Raw genomic sequence first — 21,991 nt, 5'->3', positions numbered from 1 at the left:
TTCCGTAGAAGATACTCAGCCAGTTGTCTAACCTCTCTTGTCTTCATATTCTTACCTGGATGGTAGCTGAAGTTTAACATTTTAAAGGCAAATTTTTTGATTAAATTCATTAACAAAGGTCACGTAATTACATAGTCCCAGGCAAAATAATAAGTTGCTCCATTACAGTTATTGTTATTTTCATCATCATTCTTAGTGCTATAATCATGGCTATTAAACAAAACATCAATCAATAGCAAACTCAAAATGTTGTCTCTTTCTGTGTTTAATCGTAGTGGTTTGCTTTTCCCTTCTAGTGTCAGATGTATAGTGAAATTGCATCTCCTTATATCCTTCCTCAGATGTTTCAGACATTGTCTTGGCAAACATGTCAGTGCATCCAAGCCTAGATGTCCTTGATCAGTCATTTATCTTCAACTTAACAAAGTCAGTTTAATTCAAAGCGTTTTAAACAAGCGTGTTTCCACAACCTGCCGTGAGCAAGGAGCTGTGATGGGTACTGCACAGCGACTGGTAGAACCTGCTCCTGCTTTGGCAGAGCTGAATTTTAAGGGAAGAGCATAGACAAGAGACCATGAGGACACAGCTGAATCTTCTTCCCTATGGTAGTTGATTCTCTGCCACGAAAGCAAACTCTAATGTTTAAGATGATCCCCACTAAAGCCAGTGTTGTGCATGAGCTGAGGTGGGAAAAAAAAAAAAAAAAAAAAGTAGGAATAAAAGTGAGAAAGGAGATAGAGAAAAGAGGGAAGAGAATTAAAACCAAAAATGAGAAATAAGGAAATAAAGAAGATGGAAAATATGGACAACACAAGACGCAGGGAGTTGGAAGCTCTGGTCAAGGCAGCCAAGAGTGGTAAGTTAAAGGGGTTCATTAGAGCAATTGACTTTGTTCTTGTTGTTACTACATCTAGTCTGACTTTTTGAAACCCCATGGACTGTAGCCCACCAGGTTTTTCCCAGGCAAGGATACTGCAGTGGGTTGCCACTTCCTTCTTAATGAGATCTTCTCAACCCAGAGATTGAACCAAAGTCTCCGGTGTCCCAGATAGATTCTTTACCACTGAGTCACCTGGGAAGCAACGGATTTGGGGAAATCTAATAAGGATATTCAAGGTAGAAAGCTCTGCCGGTCCAGGCTTAAGGGAAGGACAACAACACTGTCCTCTTTGAAGGCTTAGCATGATGCTAATAGGCTCTGGTGGTGAGGAAACTTCCCAGAAAGTTGTTTGAACACAAATGACAGCTACTTCCCCCACAGAGGTTAGCAGCAACTAGCCTGTGTTATGGGGCTTCCCAGGTGGCTCAGTGGTAGAGAATCCACCTACCAATGCAGGAGCCACAAAAGACTCCAATTAGATCTCTGGTTCAGGAAGATCCCCTGGCGGAGGAAATGGGGACCCAATCCAGTATTCTTGTCTGAAAAATTCCATGGACTGAGGAGCCTATAGTCCATTGGGTCACAAAGAGTCTGACACAACTGAAACAATTTAGCATGCACACACACACCTTTGAATAAAGAAAGAAAGGTGTCCAAAGTAGTAATGACTGACAACTGATTAACCCATGCATATAATGTGGTTCTTTGGAGGGAAGTAATATTTGTTTAATTAATTTGCAGTAGTGTGTTTACATTTGTAAAACATAAAAACATTCTTCAAAATATATCAATATAGTTACTCATCAGTTGGGAAGGGATAGGGTGTAAGTTATATTTTCAATTTATAAGGTACTGTCCTATTTCACTTTAAAATATGTATAACTTTGATATTAAAATGTTTAGAGATAGTTCAACAAGAAATAGAAGGATTCTAATGCCTATTCACATTACCTTTAACGCTACAACAGGTAATAATCACTAAGAACTTATGATAAGCACTGTGCTAAGTCATTTTTATTATCCCATTTCTTTAAGTGCTATTATAAATTACATTTATAAGTAAGAAAATGTAGGGTTACAGATTTGAAGTCATATTTCAGCATGAAGTGCTGATTAGCACATGTTGGGATCTGTAATTTCCATTGGAAAACTACTCAGCTCTGTGTGTTACTGTCACGTGGGCATTGCCCGTTCTCCACAAAACTCTTTCTTGGTCCAACCTCTTGGTCCAGATATATTAATTCAGCATCTAGGAGACCAAAGGTTTGGAACTTCCTCTGTCTACCCTCAAGCGTTTTGTTGTCTGGAAGCCAGAGGGGTAGCCTGGGTTACTCCCTGTCCCACAGGGGACAGGAACTTGGGTCTGAACAACCCCCAGAGGCTGAGAGACTGGGGGAATGCTCCACTTGTGCTAGGAGGAGAATTGTGTAGTGAATGATGGTTCCCCATCATCTCTAACTTCAGCCCCCAGGAAGCTGAATACTGTAGATCAGGTGGCTGCGTGAGACCCAGAAAAGCCATGAAAGACCGATGTAGGCACTTGTGGAAGGAACTGCAGCAGAATGTTACATAGGAAAGGCTCTGGAAACTGCCCTCTCTCAGCCTTATGGGTAGCTGTGCCTTCGTGCTTTCCCTTCCAACTTGCTTAGAAACACCCTCTTCAAGCTTAGTTGCTATAGTCACTACCTGTCTAGGATTCAAGTACTGCTGTGGTACATTCAGCCTCTGGGTGTCTTTTAAAAATCATGTCTTGCCAGGTCTTCCTGCCAATGCAGGAGACATGGATTCAATCTCTAATCTGGGAAGTTAAGCCCTGGTGCCACGACTATTGAGTCTGTGCTCTAGAGCCCACGTGCTGCAACTGCTGAAGCTCACAAGCCCTAGAACTCATGCTCTGCAACGAGAAGCCATGGCAATGAGAAGCCCACACACTGCAACTGAAGAGGAGCCCCCACTCACCACAACTAGAGAAAAGCCAGCATAGCAATGAAGAGATAGCAGTCAAAAATTAAAAATTTTTAAAAATCATGCCTTCCATTTTATCTCTAAGAGCAGTATAGTTTGGAATTGTGCAGATATGGCTATTATTTACATTTTTTATCTTGTATTGGCATACACGTCTGTTTTAACTACAATTTCTGCTTATAGAATTAGTACTCTGGCTCAAGAGTATTCATGTTGAAATGTTTAATGCGTATTGTCATACTGGCTTTCCAAAGATCCTTTCAAATTTTTCTCAAAAGCTATGTTGGGGAGTGCTACTTTACCAATATTTGAACAAATGAAAAAGATTAATATAGGCCACCATGGTACTCAAGGTTATATGTCATGGTTTCATTTTGTATTTCCTTAATCTTTTGGAGCCCTGACCTGGGTCTCAGTTCTTTCAGCCAAAGACTCCCCCATCCCAATACCACTTCCAATCCTGACTCCACCCACCCAAATCAATCCTGATTCCACCCACCGATTAATCATTGTGCAAATTGGAATTAATATAAGAAGTATGACAATTCTGAGTACATTGCAGGAAACTTCCTTGATAGCATAGATTCCTGAAGAGAGATTTCTTTTTTTCTAATTTATTTTTTAATTGAAGGGTAATTGTTTTACAGAATTTTGTTGTTTTCTGCCAACTATCAACATGAATCAGCCATTGGTATACATATGTCTCCCCTTGGTCTGAACCCCCCTCCCATCTCTCTCCCCATCCCACCCCTCTAGATTCTTACAGAGCCCCAGTTTGAGTTCCAGGAGTTATACAGTCAATTCCCATTGGCTATCTATTTTACATATGCTAATGTAAGTTTCCCGGTTACTTTTTCCATACAGCTCACCCTCTCCTTCCTTCCCTGCCCTGTCAATAAATCTATTCTCTATGTCTGTTTCTCCATTGCTGCCCTGCAAATAAATTCATCAGTACCATCTTTCTAGATTCCGTATATATGCTTGTTAGTATAGGAGATTTCTCTTTCTCATTCAGACTGACTTCACTCTGAATACTAAGCTCTAGGTTCATCCACCTCATTTGACTAGACTCAAATGCGTTCCTTTTTATGGCTGAAGATATTTCTAATTGAAAAGCCTGTCAATTATCCAAGAAAAGAAGAACAAAGAAGGAATGTTCTGCCCCACAGATAACTCCAGGCTAGTCCCAGAGAGAGGCGGAGCCCAGGGGAGAAGTCCAGCCCGGTAGATTGGGCCTCCGCTGGGGTGACTCAGGCCCCAGTCCAGGGTGGTGATTGAAGGGGTGCTGTGGGCCAGACAGAAGGCTGCTATTCCTTTCCTTGCCGGGTTCCACAGGATTTCAAGTCTCAGTTTTCCGCAGCCTCGAAGTGTGTGGGGTGGAGGCCTCCTGGCCTCCTGGAGGCGATCTAGCCGCGGGTCTGGCAGCCTCCGCAGCTGCTGGCATCTGCTGGCTGTTCAGACCCTCCTGGGCCCGGCGCTGTGTAGCTTGGGCCTCTTCTGGACGGGACTGTCGCTCCATCCCGGACTAGCAGCCGGCTCCTGGCCTTGCGGGTCTCGCCAACGTTTCTGGCCGGTCTCGACGCGGGGACCGTCCGCGTGTCCGGGACAAGCGTGGCGCGGCAGCCCACAGGCGCAGTAGTGCGCGTCCCCGCAGAACTCGGGGCTTAGGCAGGAGGGGCGGCTCAGCGCGGGGAAGTTATCCAGAGCCCAGGCCCAGGCCTGTTCTCGGTTCAGGCCCGGAGGCAAGGCGGGCTCGGGATGTGCCCTCCTCCAACACTGCGCTTCCATGGCTTCAGCCTCCTCACCTGGCCGAGAGTGCAATGGGTCTAGCACAGGGGCGAATGATTCTGCTGGGTGCGGAGTGTGCCTTTTATAGTGCCTGCCTGACCTGGTTTTGGGAAACGCGGGTGTTGATAGGTGGGATCCACACTCATTTGCCTTGCAAATTACCTCGGGGTCCCTGGGGACTGAGGAGATAACTACATCTTTCTGGGAGGGGCCTGGAAGCTCTGAGTGGTTTATGGTGATTGGATTAAAGGAGGGGAAGGGGAGAAGATGGTGGGTCCCTGGCAGTTTCCATTCACTGGAAGAAGCCTCTTTGCTTGGGAGGCACAACTGGTCAAATCACACTTCAGGTTCTCTTCTTTGAGCAGATGAGAGAGGATGGCCTGGTGTTAGAGACGAGGCTCAGCCAGGTTCCCCCTTTGCAAAACCCACAGCTGGTTCATGCTGGAGCTGGGCTGAGATTCCAGGTCCTCTTGCTTTCACATCAGAAAGGCAAAAGAGGAACGGAGTGATCATGTAGGGGTGGGGAAAAGGAGAGTCCCATGCCTACTTAGAATTGTAATAGTCCTATTTTTTTCTACAGTAGATGATCTGAATCAAAAGAAGACTTCATATATACTATGGTTTTCATACCTAATTCACAAATGCATAGAGTTAATGCCATATTTTCAAGACTTTTTTCTTTCATTCTTTTTTGTTATTTGCAGAACTCTTATCCCTTCTTATGAAATTATGTTCATTCTATTATTCCAGGCTCCTCTTTCTCTCTGCTCTCCCTACTTCTACTGCAATTCTTCCTATTAAAGAACTATTTTATTTTCTACATGTGGTTTTGTATCAGACTTGTAATATATGACATAGTTTTGTGTACGCATATCTTCAATTCATGTAAGGTTATCAGTTTAAAGCATCTACTTCTGCTTCATTGACCACGAAAGCCTTTGACTTTGGATCATAACACACTCTGGAAAATTCTTAGAGATGGGCCTACTAGACCACCTTACCTGTCTCCTGAGAAACCTGTATGCAGGTCAAGAAGAAACAGAACCAGACGTGGAACAACAGACTGGTTTAAAATTGGGAAAGGAGTATGTCAAGGCTATATGTTGTCACCCTTATATTTAACTTGTATACAGAGTACGTCATGCAAAATGCCAGGCTGGATGAAGCTCAAGGTGGAATCAAGCTTGCCTGGGAGAAATATCAATAACCTCAGATAATGCAGATGACACCATCCTAATAGCAAAAAGCAAAGAGAAACTAAAGAGCCTCTTGATGGAGGTGAAAGAGGAGAGTGAAAAAGCTGGCTTAAAACTCAACATTCAAAAAACTAAGATCATGGCATCTAGTCCCAACACTTCATGGCAAATAGATGGGGAAACAATGGAAACAGTGACAGACTTTATTTTCTGGGGCTCCAAAAGCACTGCAGATGGTGACTGCAGCCATGAAATAAAAAGACACTTGCTCTTTGGAAGAAAAGCTATGACAAACCTAGACAATATATTAAAAAGCAGATACATCACTTTGTTGACAAAAGTCCGTTCAGTCAAAGCTATGGTTCTTCCAGTTATCCTATGGAATGTAAAGACCCTGACACCAGAGGGCCTCACTTTGTATTTAGAGTGGGCTCCTTTTCTGTTCATTTACACCCCTGTGCTGCTATATTGGAGAAGGCAATGGTACCCTACTCCAGTACTCTTGCCTGGAAAATCCCATGGATGGAGGAGCCTGGTAGGCTGCAGTTCATGGGGTCACTAAGAGTCGGATACGACTGAGAGACTTCACTTTCACTTTCATGCATTGGAGAAGGAAATGGCAGCCCACTCCAGTATTCTTGCCTGGAGAGTCCCAGGGACAGGGGAGCCTGGTGGGCTGCCGTCTATGGGGTTGCACAGAGTCGGACACGACTGAAATGACTTAGCAGCAGCAGCAGCTGCTATATTCTCCAAAATTATCTCCTCCCAATGCATTCATACCACATTAAAGCTTAGGATACAGCTTTTCCACTTTGAGAAACCTTCTTAAAGATACGCTCACATAGTATTTCCACTATATATAGTCACTTTCTCTTGGGTCAACACAGGCACCCCTCCACTTTATCACATCAGGACTTCCATTACATTCTGTGACTTTTCACATCTTTGCCCTCTCATTCAAAAGGGACAGAAGACCACATCACAAACTTGTGCAACAATCCTGTTGCCCCACTGGTAAGTAACAAATTCTTTAACTTCTGTCATCTTCAGTGTTGATATATATTTATGTCCTTAAGCTCATCTTCCCTCCCTCTTCCTCAAAAGGGCAAGGGTAAAGAATCAATGTTCTAACTTGATGATGAACACAGTGATTTCTGAAATACGTTCAGAGAATGAAGGAAACAGGCTGGGTCTCTTCTACATCTCTAGAATGTGAATTTACCTCTGAATAAAGAGGCAGAATCTGAAATCTGATTCCTGAGGGAAGGCAAACAAAGGATGGCATGACTCCCCCTCCCAGGGGGTTGAAGGTAAGAAGTGTGTCTAGAGAATTCTTCCTCCCATGCCACATCTTCATAGTTTGGTGGTGTCTCTGGCTGATCTGGCAGAGTCAGTGTCAGCCAGCTCATATGAACCGCCTGGATATTCTGGAGTTCCTAATGGAATCATGCTAATCACTAACAGCAGCTCAAGCATCAACTTGTTTTAGCACCAGGAATGTGAACAGACACAGCTAAAGAGTAGTCCCCTTTATGCTGCAGCAGTTCAGGATGGTTGGCATCACTGGTGGGATCCTAAGGATCTTCCCTTTCCAGCTGTTGGTGCTCCTGGGGGCGATGTGGTTCCCAGTCACGTTGGCCACCTCCAGCCTCACAGTCTTTGTTTTCCTGTTGGCCAGGTATGTCTGCAACTGGAAAACAGCCACTTTGGGATCAATCAGACGAGAGCAACAATTCTCCATTTCTGTGTAGATTGGAATAGATTCTCCATTGCAGGATCCCTTTCCTTCAGTCTTGGCACTCAGTGAAATTGGACCAGAGGTGAAAAACGAACAGGGAGTGGGGGGTGGGAGAATAGGAAGGAGGCTCAAGAGGGAGCGGCTATAGGCATATATATAGCGGGTTCATGCTGTTGTACAGTAGAAACTAACACAACACTGTAAAGCAATTATACTCCAATTAAAAATAAATAAAATGGAAAAAATTAATTAATTAAAAAACCCAAGAGCCAACTATTTTCTCTTGAGCTTTCAATACAGGGGTTCTCACACAGTACTGAATAGTTGCATATTTCCCAATGAATGAGGCTACCAAAGGTTCAGATGGAAGCTGAAAGCTAAATGGAAATGCATGTTTTCCAAGCTGTAGTAACCTGATGCCTTCTCCGACTCAGACGCACAGTCAGGTACTCCACCTGTAGGCAGCGAGGACTCTGGGTTTCCAGGCACAGCATGCACCCTGGCTCTGCAGCATCCAGCTTCCAGCCCCCAGCCGCACACTGAGGCCCTCGCAGCCACTGTGTGGTGCCCTGGGGGGAGACCCCACAAGTTATGTGTTATCCCCTAATAAATTACTTTATGTTTACACGATTGAGCTATCCCATTTCTGTTCCTAAAAACCATAAAAAGAAATACAACAGCGGCACCAGTCAACATTATATTTACTTATTACAATCTGTTTAACAATCATAGTGGAATAAATCTAGATTTCCTTAATGTGTAAATATTCAAATTTTTCTTTTTGTTTTCAGGATATTTTGAAAATGTTTGTTTTATATTTATTAGTTGTTTTTTTTTTTTTTTTTTTTTTTTAATGCTTATTTGTTTGCTTTCCTGGGGTCTTAGTTGCCAGACACAGGATCTTCGTTGTGTGTGTGGCCTGAGTAGTTGCCCCAAACCAGGGATGGAATCCACGTCCACTGCATTGCAAGGCGAATTCTTAACCACTGGATCACCAAGGAAGTCCCTATATCAGGGTTTTTAGATGAGATCATAAGGATCAAAGATGAAAATTGTCTCTCAACACCTTATCTTGAAATTTTACATCTTTCCTTTCTCACACATCTTTCCACTACAAATTAAATAAACCATTCTAATAAAGATATTTAAATGTCTTTCGTTTGCCTTAATATTTTAAACACAGGGATCCTGGGGCAGGAGCAAGGAGCTGCTCAGACCCCTGGTAGGCTCTGAAGTAGCCCAGAGACTGGGGCATCCGGAGTGCGATGTGATGAGGGGCTGAGCCTAGTGGTGGAGTGAATGTGGACAGTTGAAAAGACCCTGCAACTAAAAACCAAAGTGCAGTTCCTTAGCTAGACCAAGAAGGAAAATCATCAGAGAGACAGAGACTTCATGACTAATCTCCTTTCCTCATTTACTCACACCCCTTCCCTGAAAAGGGAAGAAGGAGAAGAAAAGGGAAGAAGGGGAACAGGAGATAGTGCAAGAGGAAGAAAATCAAAAAGTAGTGTTTGATTCTCAGAAAATTCTAGCAGCTTCAGATCATGGAATTCCCGGCCCGCCCCCCCCACCCCCGCCCCCCGCTCAGGTCTCAGGTCAACCCTTCCCTCTTCCCTCTTCTACCTGCCAATGCAGGAAACTCAGGTTCAATCCCTGGGTGGGGAAGATCCCCTGGAGGAGGAAATGGCAACCCAAACCAATATTCTTGTCTGGAAATCCAGACAAGAAGAGGAAGGCTGGCTACAGTCCATAGGATTGTGGACTTTACTTAGTGACTAAACAACATTTATGCCATATCCCTCAAATGCTACAAGGGTCTTGGTTTTAGGCTTAGAAAATATGATGATGGTGCAGAGGCTCAGAGCTATCAGAGCAGGAGAATGCAGGGGAGAAAAGTAAGTTGGAAGAAAGAAAAAGGGAGAGGAAAGGAAACCCAAAAAAGGATCCTTTTTTGGGTTAAAAAATCCTGTAGACTTTAGAGAGTAACCAAACTACGAGGCACACTTTTGTCCACTAGAGTCACCGCCTCTAAAACTGACAGCCAACAAAATTCATTTGCAAAAGTCAAGTAAAACAAAAACAATTTTTGTTTTCCCACAAATTTCCCACACAGTTTAGACTTGGGTTCCTGCCAGAAGATCCACTCTGTCCACCTTCTATGTCGTGTTCGTTTCACATCCATGCAAGTAGGGAGATGGTACTGATTAGGAAAGGGCTCAGATCCGGCACCTCAGTTGAGGGATCCCATCTCAGCCCACCCTCCCGGTGCCGGGCCTGACCCTTCCTCTTGCCTGACTCAATTATTTGGAGAGGGTTGGGGGGAGTAGACGGGGTGTGACGGATTTCAGTAGTCCAGCCAATTTCAGCCTTTGTTAACCTGCAGGCTGGATGTTTGGGGCTCCCTCCTTCCAGAAGAAAAGCAGAGGGGCCTTTGCCACTCACTCACCACTAGGGGGCAGCGGCAAGCCAGGCTCTACTGTAGTTGAGGCGTCAATACTGTGATTTGCCCCTACTGCTGCTGCCTCTCCGAAGTCGCTTCAGTCGTGGCCAACTCTGTGTGACCCCATAGACGGCAGCCCACTAGGCTGCCCTGTCCCTGGGATTCTCCAGGCAAGAATTCTGGAGTGGGTTGCCATTTCCTTCTCCAATGCATGAAAGTGAAAAGGGAAAGTGAAGTTGTTCAGTTGTGTCCGACTCTTAGCGACCCCATGGACCGCAGCCTACCACCCTTGACACAAGCCCAAACGCTGTGGTTCAGGGGCGAACCTAGAACTTGCAATGGCCTAAAGCTACAGGCTCAATCCTGAGAGGATTAACCAGTTAACCAAATTCAGCCACCAGGAAAGTGGAGTCGCTTTCTCAAAAACTGAAAGTGAAAACATTTTGTCCTCCCCCCACATTTATTGATATATAATGAACATATATTTTGTAAGTTAAGGTATACAATGTGTTGATTTAATATACTTATATACTGTGAAATAATTGCTATGGGAACATTAGTTAATACCTGCATCACATCACATAATTACCATTTCTTTTCCTCTGAGAGCATTTAAAATCTACTCTCTGGCACCTCTTAAGCTCACAATGTGCCCTTTGACCTCTCTTCTTCTCCCCCACATCCCAGCCCTGGCAACTATCATTCTACTCTCTGTTTCTATGAGTTCAGCTTTTCTAGATCCCTCATGTAAGTGAGGCCATATAGTATTTGTCTTTCTCTGACATTTCACTTAGCATTATGCCCTGAAGGTCTACCCATGTTGTTGCAAATGGCAGGATTTCTTTCTTTCTCACGCCTGAGTAGTATTCCACTGAGTATATATACGTGGAGTTAGTGGTCAAGAATCTGCCTGCCAATGCAAGAGATGTAAGACACATGGGTTTGATCCCTCGGTTAGAAAGATCCCAACCCAGGAGGGCATGCAACCCACTCCAGTATTTTTGCCTAGAGAATCCCATGGACAGAGGAGCCTGGCAGGATATGGTCCACAGGGTCACAAAGAGTTGGCCATGACTGAAGCAACTTAGCACAGGCATGCATGTACCGTGTCTTCTTTGTCCATTCATCTGTTGACTGACACGAGGGTTGTTTCCATATCTCATCTATTATGAATAATGCTGCAATGAACATGGGAGTGCAGATATCTCATCAGGATCCTGATTTTGTTTCCTTTGGATATACATACCCAGAAAGGGGATGAGTGGATCATATAGTCCTTCCATTTTTAGCTTTTTGAGGAACCTCCATACTACTTTCCCTAGTGACTGCAACAAGTTACTTTCCTATCAGCAGTGCACGTCCACCTCCTCACAAACGCTTGTTACCGCTTCTCTTTTTGGTGACAGCCATTCCAACAGGGGTAAAGTTCTATCCCATTGCGGTTGGGTTTACAGTTCCCTTGCGATTAGTGATGTTGGTATCTTTTCTTGTACCTGTTGGTCGTTTGTATGTCTTCTTTAGGAAAGAATATTTGTTCAGTTCCTCTATTTCTTAATTAGATTTTGTTGCTATTATGTAATGAGTTCTTTATGTATTTCGATATGAGTCCTTTTATAGGATATACAATTTGCAAATATTTTCTCACATTCTATAGGTTACCTTTCCATTTGGGTGACTGTTTCCTTTGTAATACAGAAGCATTATTTTTTATATAACCCCACTTACTAACTTTTACTTTTGTTGCTTGGGTTTTTTGTGTCATATGCCAAATCATCATTGGCAAGACCAGTGTTAAGGAGATGTCCCCTATGATTCCTCGACAAGTTTTAAGGTTTCAGGTTTTCTGTTTAAGTCTTTTTGAAACAATTTATTTGTTTTTGGCTGTACTGGGTCTTCGTTGCTGCACGTGGGCTTTTTCCAGCAGCGGCGAGTGAGGGCTACTCTTCATTTCTACCGTTTACTGCTCCATTCTTATTTCAGCCGCTTCTCGTGCGGCACATCACAGGCTCTAGGCACTCGGACCTCCGGAGTTGCAGCACATGAGCTTGGTAGTTGTGGCGCGTGGCCTTAGTTGTCCCACAGCATAGGGGATCCTCCAGGACCAGGAATCAAGTGACGTTTTGAGAGCGGTATAAGAACCCAATTTCACTTTTCTGAATATGGTTATCTATTTTTCCTAACATCATTTATTGAAGAGACCATCCTTTCCCTGCTAAGTATTTTTGGATCTCTTGTCATAAATTAGCTGACTGTGCAAGTCTGAGTTTATTTATGGGCTGTCAATTCTGTTCCACTGGTCTTCTTTTATGCCAATACCATATTGCTCTGATTACAGAATCTTTGTAGTACAATGTGATGACACCAGCTTTGTTCTTCTCTTTCAGGATTGCTTTGCTATTTGGGTCTTTTATGATTCCATACAAATTTTAGGATTTTTAGGACTTTTTTTCTACTTCTCTGAAAAAGGTCAATGAGGTTTTGTTAGGGGTTGCTCTTAAGACATAGAAGGCTTTGTGTAGATGAACATTTTAACTATATCAATTCTTCTGATCCATGAACACTGGCTATTCTTCCATTTATTTGTGTCTTCTTTGATTTTTTTTATCAGTATTTTATAGTTTTCTATATACAGATCTTTTACAACCATAGTTAAATTTATTCCTAAATATTTTATTGTTTTTGGTGCTATGGTTAATGGGATTATTTCCTTTATTTCTATTTCAGGTCATTTGTTTTTAGTGTATAAAAACACGACTGATTTCAGTATGTTGATTTTTTAATCCTGCAACTTTACTGAATTTGTAGATTAGTTCTAACAATTTTTTGGTGGAGCCTTTAGGATTGTATGTATAAGATCATACCATCTGCAGACAAAGAAAGTTTACTTCCAACTTTCCTATTTGGATATTTATTGCTGTTTTTGTTTTGTTTCTTTGTTTTGCCTGATTTCTGTGGCTAGGACTCCCAGCACTATATTTATGAGTGGTGAAAGTTGGCATCTTGTTTTGTTCCTAATCTTACAGAGAAAGCTTCCAAACTTCCACCATTGAATATGATATTAGCATGGCTTGTCATATATGACCTTTATTATGTTGATGTATTTTCCTTCTATGGGCTTCCCAGATGGTGCTAGTGGCAAAGAATTCACCTACTAATGCAGGAGATATAAGAGTTCGATCCCTGAATTGAGAAGATCCTCTGGAGGAGGGCACAGCAATCTACTCCAGTATTCTTGCCTGGAGAATCCCATGGACGGAGGAGCTTGGTGGGCTATAGTTCACAGGTATGCAAAGAGTCGGACATGACTGAAGCAACTTAGAATACACGCATTTCCTTCTATACTAAATTATCTGAGAGTTTTTGTCATAAAAAGATTTTGGGCTTTGTCAAATTATTATATGAACCTATTAAATTATTTAATAATTTTTATCTTATCTTCTATTAATGTGGTGTGTCACATGTTTTGAGTTGTGTATCTTGAAACATCCTTATACCCCAGGGATAAAACCTGTTTGATCATGGTGTAGGATCCTTTTCATGTACTGCTGAATTCAGTTTGTTAGAATTTTGTTGAGAATTTTTGCACTTGAATTCCTCAGAGACATTGGCCTGTAGTTTTCTTTTTTCACAGTGTCCTTATCTTGCTTTGGTATCAGGGTAAAACTGACTTCATAAAATGATTCTATGAGTGTTCCCTTCTCTTCATTTTGGGGGGGAAGAGTTATATAGGATTTGTGTTAATCATTCTTTAAATGATTGGTAGAATTCACCAGCAAAACCATCTGGTCCTTGGTTTTTCTTTTTAGGCAGATCTTGGATTACTGGTTTAATCTTCTTACTCATTATCAGTCTGTTCAGATTTTCTATTTTTTCATGATTCATTCTTGGTAGGTTGTATGTTTCTAGGAATTTTCCAATTCTTCTAGGATATCCAGTTTGTTGGTGTTCATAGTAATTTCCTATGATTCTTTGTATTTCTGAGGTATCAGTTGTAATGTCTCCTCTTTAATTTCTGACTTTTTATTTCTTTTCTCTCTTTTTTTCTTAGTCTAGTTAAAAGTTTGTCAATTTTCTCTATCTTTAATAAAAACAGTTCCTAGTTTCTGTGATCTTTTCTATTTTCTATTGTTTTTCTGGTCTCTATGTCATTCTTTCTGCTCTGTTCTTTATTTCCTTTTGTTGCTAACTTTGGGATTCGTTTGTTCTTCTTTTTCTAGCTCCTTAAGTTGTAAAGTTAGATTGCTTATTTGGGATCTTTCTTTTTTCTTACTGAAGGCATTTATCACTATAAACTTTCCTCTTTGAACTGCTTCTGCTGTACCCCATTTGTTTTGGCATGTTGTTTTTCCATTTTGGTTTGTTTTAAGATATTTTTACTTCTCTTTCAATTTCTTCTTTGATCATTGGCTCTTCTGTAGTATGTTGCTTAATTTCCACATATTTATTATTTTTCCAGTTGGCATACTGTTATTCATTTCTAGTTTTATACTATTGTGATAATGAAGTACTTGTCAATCTTCTTAAATTTGTTAACACTTGTTAACACTTGTTCTATGACCTGTGATATGAGTTGTCCTGGAAAATGTCCCAGATAGAAGAATGTGTTGGTTGGTGGCTTCTCTATATGTCTGTGAGCCTCACTTAGGGTAAAGTATAGTTCAAGTTTAATGTCTCTTTGCTGATTTTCTCTCTGGAGGATCCCTGCATTGTTGAAAGTGGGATATTGAAGTCTTCTACTATTACTGAATTGCTGTCCATTACTCCCTTCCGATCTGTTAGTATTTGAATAATATGTTTAGGTAGGTATGTGTTGATTGTTATATTTTCTTGATGAATTGATACTTTTACAGTTACATAACCATTTTTGTCTCTAGTCATTACTTTTGGCTTAAATGGTCTATTTTGTCTGATACAAGTATAGCTCATCTTGCTCTCTTTTGGTTTCCATTTGTATCAAATATATTTCTCCATTCTTCATTTTGAGCTTATATGTGTTATTTAATCTGAAGTGAGCCTGTTATAAGCAGCATATAGTTGGTTCTTTTTTTTTTCCCATCCAGCCACTATGACTTTTGACTGGAGAATTTAATCTATTTACAAATAGAGGATTATTAATAGGTAAGAACTTATTAATGCAATCTTATTCATTGTTTTATGGCTCTTTTGAAGTTCCCTCATTCCTTTCTTCCTCTCTTGTTACCTTCCTTTGTGGACTGGTGATTTTTTTTGTACTTGTATGCTTTGATTTGCTTCTCTTTATCTTTTGTGAATCTACCGTAGGTTTTTGCTTTGTGGCTACCAAGAGGCTTAACATAAAACATCTTATAGACAGAACAGTCTTTTATGATTATAGCCACATAACTACTATTATTGCATACATAAACTACCCATTTACCACCCTTTTAATGTTTTTAACAATTTACCTCTTTTTATACTGTGTATTCATACACATTATTGTAGCTATAGTTATTTTTTAACACTCTTATCCTTTAAACTTTATTAGAGTTAAGTGGTTAACACACCACCAAATTCCAGTGTGAGAGCATTCTGAATTTGACTAGATACTAACTTTACCCAGTGTGTTGTGTGCTCTCAGGTTTTCATGCTCCTCCTAGATTTTTCATGTTCTTTGAAGTTACATCATTGACTTCTCATTTGAAACAGCAATCACCTCCACCAGGCTTTACTTTGTGAAGATAAATGTCTTTCGTCAGCCCCTCTAGAGATTCGGAGGCTCTCTCAGCCAGGCTATGGACACACCTACTCCACTCTTCTTGTTCCCTCTGTGGTTGAATTCTCCAGTTTATATACCTTCTCTGGCTTCTTAAGAGATCGGAATATCAGACCACCTGACCTGCCTCCTAAGAAATCTGTATGCAGGTCAAGAAGCAACAGTTAGAATCAGATATGGAACAATGGACTGGTTCCAAATTGGGAAAGGAGTACATCAAGGCTGTATATTGTTACCCTGCATATTTAACTTGTATGCAGAGTACATCATGCAAAATGCCAGGCTGGATGAAGCACAGGTTGGAATCAAGATTGCTGGGAGAAATATCAATAACCTCAGATATGCAGATGACTCACTATCTTTATGGCAGAAAGTGAAGAAGAGCTAAAGGGCCTCTTGATGAAAGTGAAAGAGGAGACTGAAAAAGTTGGCTTAAAACTCAACATTCAGGAAACTAAGATCATGGCATCTGGTCCCATCACTTAATGGCAAGTAGATGGGGAAACAATGGAAACAGTGACAGACTTTATTTTGGGGGGGCTCCAAAATCACTGCAGATAGTGACTGCAGCCATGAAATTAAAAGACACTCCTTGCAAGAAAAGCTATGACCAACCTAGACAGCATATTAAAAAGCAGAGACATTACTTTGCCAACAAACATCCGTCTTGTCAAAGCTATGGTTTTTCCAGTAGTCATGTATGGATGTGAGAGTCGGACCATAAAGAAAGCTGAGCGCCGAAGAATTGATGCTTTTGAACTGTGGTGTTGGAGAAGACTCTTGAGAGTCTCTTGGACTGCAAGGAGATCCAATCAGTCTATCCTAAAGGAGATCAGTCCTGAATAGTCTTTGAAAGGACTGATGCTGAAGCTGAAACTGCAATATTTTGGCCACTTGATGCGAAGAACTGACTAATTGGAAAAGACCCTGATGATGGGAAAGATTGAAGGCAGAAGGAGAAGGGGACGACGGAGGTTAAGATGGTTGGTTGACATCACCGACTCAATGGATTTGAATTTGAGCAAGCTCCTGGAGTTAGTGATGGACAGGAAAGCCTGGCGTGCTGCAGTCAATGGGGTCGCAAAGAGTCGGACACGACTGAGTGTCCGAAATGAACTGAACTGGATTCTGCAATGAACCTGGCTTAGGGCTGACTGCCTCTCTTTCCCAAAGGTGGCGCTCAAGCTCAAGTTTAGACACACACGGGCACGCCAAGTTGGGCAGGCGTTCCGCGCATGCTCACTTGTCATCTGCCAAAGCGCCTTCCTTCTGCTACAGCGGGAGAGGGCGTTTTCGTCAGTATCTCAGAGCTGGAGAAGCAGTATTCACTCACAGGCTCTCATTCCCTCAAAAAAGAGCGTAGACCAAGAAGACCTCTCTTGGCCTTACTGTGCTACTTTGGGGTATGGGAGATGCAAGTAAAGTCAAGCTGTATTCGTACCCCCTTTGAAACATCTAAACTCATATATGTGTACACACACACACACACACATATTTTCCCCATCCAGTAACATGCTGGAACTTCACTGGAAACTTGGACTTCCACAAAAGTCTCTTGTCATCCATTGGTAATTTTCTAAGACAATGCTTTCCAGGGGCTCCTGGGCCGCAACCAAGAGAAGCTGGAGCTAGATCACAGAGCACTGCAGGATCCGTAGCCAGAATCAAGGTCTAAATGCGTATTACCTGATGCACAGTGGGAAAGCCTTCTCCTGAGCCCCTTGGTATATGGTGCTGTATCCCACAGCTCCCACAAAGACACCTTTGTTTGTAAACAGATGCCAAACTAATGATGTTGATGGGGCAGACAAAAACAAGAAACATCTTATTCTACCATGATTGTGATGCCAATTTCTGGAAACTCCTCTGTACCAGTTTTCCTATCAATGTCTGCTGGGAGAAGTGAAAGGAAAGAATAGAAGGCAAGTCTTTGTAAAGTTGAGCATAAAAAGAAAATCAAGAGCTATTTAAGACTTTGTAGGTATGACCACTGCTGACCATTTTAGCCACAGGTGGTCTAAAGGAAGGGATGAATATTATATATAATCCAGAAAGAATAATAAATGGAATTTTGACATATTTATTCTTCATTTTATTTTTTACATTATAAAGATTAATTCAAAAATATTTATTAAGGGCTTCCTGGTAGTTCAGTGGTTAAAAATCTGCCTGCCATTGCAGGGGGACCAAGGGCTTGATCCTTGGTCCAGGAAGATTCCACATGTCTCAGGACAGCTAAGCCCATGTGTCACAACTACTGAGCCCACATGCCTAGGACCTGTGCTCTGCAACAACAGAAGCCACCGCAATGAGAAGCCTAAGCACTGCAATGAAGAGTAGCCCCTGCTTGCCGCAACTAGAGAAAGGCCATGCACAGCAACGAGGACCTAGCATAGCCAAAACTAAATAAATTAATTAAAACTATGTATTACACATCTACTATATACAAAGCACTGTTCTGAGCACTTCAAATACATAAGGGAACAAAAAAATGCATCTGTCTTCATGGAACTTACATTTGATAGTAGCACATACTTGGTGTAAAACATTCAGTTCAGTTCAGTTCAGTCGCTCAGTCGTGTCTGACTCTTCGAGACCCCATGAATCACAGCACGCCAGGCCTCCCTGTCCATCACCAACTCCCGGAGTTCACTCAGACTCACGTTCATCAAGTCAGTGATGCCATCCAGCCACCTCATCCTCTGTCGTCCCCTTCTCCTCTTGCCCCCAATCCCTCCCAGCATCAGAGTCTTTTACAATGAGTCAACTCTTAGCATGAGGTGGCCAAAGTACTGGAGTTTCAGCTTTAGCATCATTCCTTCCAAAGAAATCACAGGGCTGATCTCCTTCAGAATGGACTGGTTGGATCTCCTTGCAGTCCAAGGGACTCTCAAGAGTCTTCTCCAAGACCACAGTTCAAAAGCATCAATTCTTCAGCACTCAGCCTTCTTCACAGTCCAACTCTCACATCCATACATGACCACAGGAAATAAACCATAGCCTTGACTAGACAGACCTTTGTTGGCAAAGTAATGTCTCTGCTTTTCAATATGCTATCTAGGTTGGTCATAACTTTCCTTCCAAGGAGTAGGCGTCTTTTAATTTCATGGCTGCAGTCACCATCTGCAGTGATTTTGGAGCCCAGAAAAATAAAGTCTGACACTGTTTCCACTGTTTCCCCATCTATTTCCCATGAAGTGATGGGACCGGATGCCATGATCTTCGTTTTCTGAATGTTGAGCTTTAAGCCAACTTTTTCACTCTCCACTTTCACTTTCATCAAGAGGCTTTTGAGTTCCTCTTCACTTTCTGCCATAAGGGTGGTGTCATCTGCATATCTGAGGTTATTGATATTTCTCCCGGCAATCTTGATTCCAGCTTGTCTTTCTTCCAGTCCAGCGTTTCTCAGGATGTACTCTGCATAGAAGTTAAATAAGCAGGGGGACAATATACAGCCTTGACGTACTCCTTTTCCTATTTGGAACCAGTCTGTTGTTCCATGTCCAGTTCTAACTGTTGCTTCCTGATCTGCATACAGATTTCTCAAGAGGCAGGTCAGGTGGTCTGGTATTCCCATCTCTTTCAGAATTTTCCACAGTTTATTGTGATCCACACAGTCAAAGGCTTTGGCATAGTCAATAAAGCAGAAATAGATGTTTTTCTGGAACTCTCTTGCTTTTTCCATGATCCAGCGGATGTTGGCAATTTGATCTCTGGTTCCTCTGCCTTTTCTAAAACCAGCTTGAACATCTGGAAGTTCACAGTTCACGTATTGCTGAAGCCTGGCTTGGAGAATTTTGAGTATTACTTTACTAGCATGTGAGATGAGTGCAAATGTGCGGTAGTTTGAGCATTCTTTGGCATTGCCTTTCTTTGGGATTGGAATGAAAACTGACCTTTTCCAGTCCTGTGGCCGCTGCTGAGTTTTCCAAATGTGCTGGCATATTGAGTGTAGCACTTTCACAGCATCATCTTTCAGGATTTGGAATAGCTCCACTGGAATTCCATCACCTCCACTAGCTTTGTTCGTAGTGATGCTTTCTAAGGCCCACTTGACTTCACATTCCAGGATGTCTGGCTCTAGGTCAGTGATCACACCATCATGATTATCTGGGTCGTGAAGTTCTTTTTTGTACAGTTCTTCTGTGTATTCTTCCCACCTCTTCTTAATATCTTCTGCTTCTGTTAGGTCCATACCATTTCTGTCCTTTATCGAGCCCATCTTTGCATGAAATGTCCCCTTGGTATCTCTAATTTTCTTGAAGAGATCTCTAGTCTTTCCCATTGTGTTGTTTTCCTCTATTTGTTTGCATTGATCACTGAGGAAGGCTTTCTTATCTCTTTTTGCTATTCTTTGGAACTCTGCATTCAGATGCTTATATCTTTCCTTTTCTCCTTTGCTTTTCACTTCTCTTCTTTTCACAGCTATTTGTAAGGCCTCCCCAGACAGCCATTTTGCTTTTTTGCATTTCTTTTCCATGGGGATGGTCTTGATCCCTGTCTCCTGTACAATGTCATGAACCTCATTCCATAGTTCATCAGGCACTCTGTCTATCAGATCTAGGCCCTTAAATCTATTTCTCACTTCCACTGTATAATCATCAGATCAGATCAGATTAGTTGCTCAGTCGTGCCTGACTCTTTGCGACCCCATGAATTGCAGCATGCCAGGCCTCCCTGTCCATCACCAACTCCTGAATGGTCTAGTGGTTTTCCCTACTTTCTTCAGTTAAGTCTGAATTTGGTAATAAGGAGTTCATGATCTGAGCCACAGTCAGCTCCTGGTCTTGTTTTTGTTGACTGTATAGAGCTTCTCCATCTTTGGCTACAGAGAACATAATCAATCTGATTTCGGTGTTGACCATCTGGTGATGTCCATGTGTAGAGTCTTCTCTTGTGTTGTTGGAAGAGGGTGTTTGCTATGACCAGTGTGTTCTCTTGGCAGAACTCTATTAGCCTTTGCCCTGCTTCATTCTGTACTCCAAGGCCATTTTTGCCTGTTACTCCAGGTGTTTCTTGACTTTCTACTTTTGCATTCCAGTCCCCTATAATGAAAAGGACATCTTTTTTGGGTGTTAGTTCTAAAAGGTCATGTAGATCTTCATAGAACTGTTAAACTTCAGCTTCTTCAGCATTACTGGTCAGGGGAAGACTTGGATTACTGTGATATTGAATGGTTTGCCTTGGAAATGAACAGAGATCATTCTGTCATTTTTGAGATTGCATCCAAGTACTGCATTTCGGACTCTTTTGTTGACCATGATGGCCACTCCATTTCTTCTGAGGGATTCCTGTCCGCAGTAGTAGATATAATGGTCATCTGAGTTAAATTCACCCATTCCAGTCCATTTCAGTTCGCTGATTCCTAGAATGTCTACATTCACTCTTGCCATCTCTTGTTTGACCACTTCCAATTTGCCTTGATTCATGGACCTGACATTCCAGGTTCCTATGCAATATTGCTCTTTTCAGCATCGGACCTTGCTTCTATCACCAGTCACATCCACAGCTGGGCATTGTTTTTGCTTTGGCTCCATCCCTTCATTCTTTCTGGAGTTATTTCTCCACTGATCTCCAGTAGCATATTGGGCCCCTACTGACCTGGGGAGTTCCTCTTTCAGTATCCTATCATTTTGCCTTTTCATACTGTTCATGGGGTTCTCAAGGCAAGAATACTGAAGTGGTTTGCCATTTCCTTCTCCAGTGGACCACATTCTGTCAGATCTCTCCACCATGACCTGCCCGTCTTGGGTGTAAAACATTAGAAAATACTAAGTCTTGTAAGGAAGAAAAGAAAAAGTGTCTATTACTTTAACAAAAGATAGTGAGTTTTTAACATTTTGATGCATTTTAAGTTCATTTTTTTGCTTTGCCTATTGTTGTTGTTCAGTCGCTAAGTCATGTCCGACTCTTTGTGACCCCATGAACTGCAGCACACTAGGCTTCTCCATCCTCCACTATCTCCCAGACTTTGCTCAGATTCATGTCCTTTGAGCTGGTGATGCTATCTAACAATTTCATCCTCTGTCACTCCCTTCTCCTTTTGCATCCTGGCTTTCCCAGCATCCAGGTCTTTTCCATTGAGTCAGCTCTTAGCATCAGGTGGCCAAAGTATTGGAGTTTCCACTTCAGCATCAGTCCTTCCAATGAATATCCAGGTTGATTTCCTGTAGGATTGACCAGTTTGATCTCCTTGCTGTCCAAGGGACTCTCAAGAGTCTTCTCCAGCACCACAGTTCAAAAGCATCAATTC

General features: G+C 42.1%; 1 pseudogene; it reads right to left on the bottom strand.

Annotated features, from left to right (window-relative positions):
• Positions 1-6,619: 6,619 nt before the first annotated feature.
• On the bottom strand, positions 6,620-8,061 carry LOC129633373 (arrestin domain-containing protein 4-like; annotated as a pseudogene).
• Between the last annotated feature and the right edge of the window lie 13,930 nt (positions 8,062-21,991).

This window comes from Bubalus kerabau, chromosome 18, assembly GCF_029407905.1.
Source record: "Bubalus kerabau isolate K-KA32 ecotype Philippines breed swamp buffalo chromosome 18, PCC_UOA_SB_1v2, whole genome shotgun sequence".
In the NCBI taxonomy this organism is placed as follows: Eukaryota; Metazoa; Chordata; class Mammalia; order Artiodactyla; family Bovidae; genus Bubalus; species Bubalus kerabau.
The sequence above is the reverse complement of the archived record's forward strand: the minus strand, read 5'-3'. Positions and strand labels throughout refer to the sequence as shown.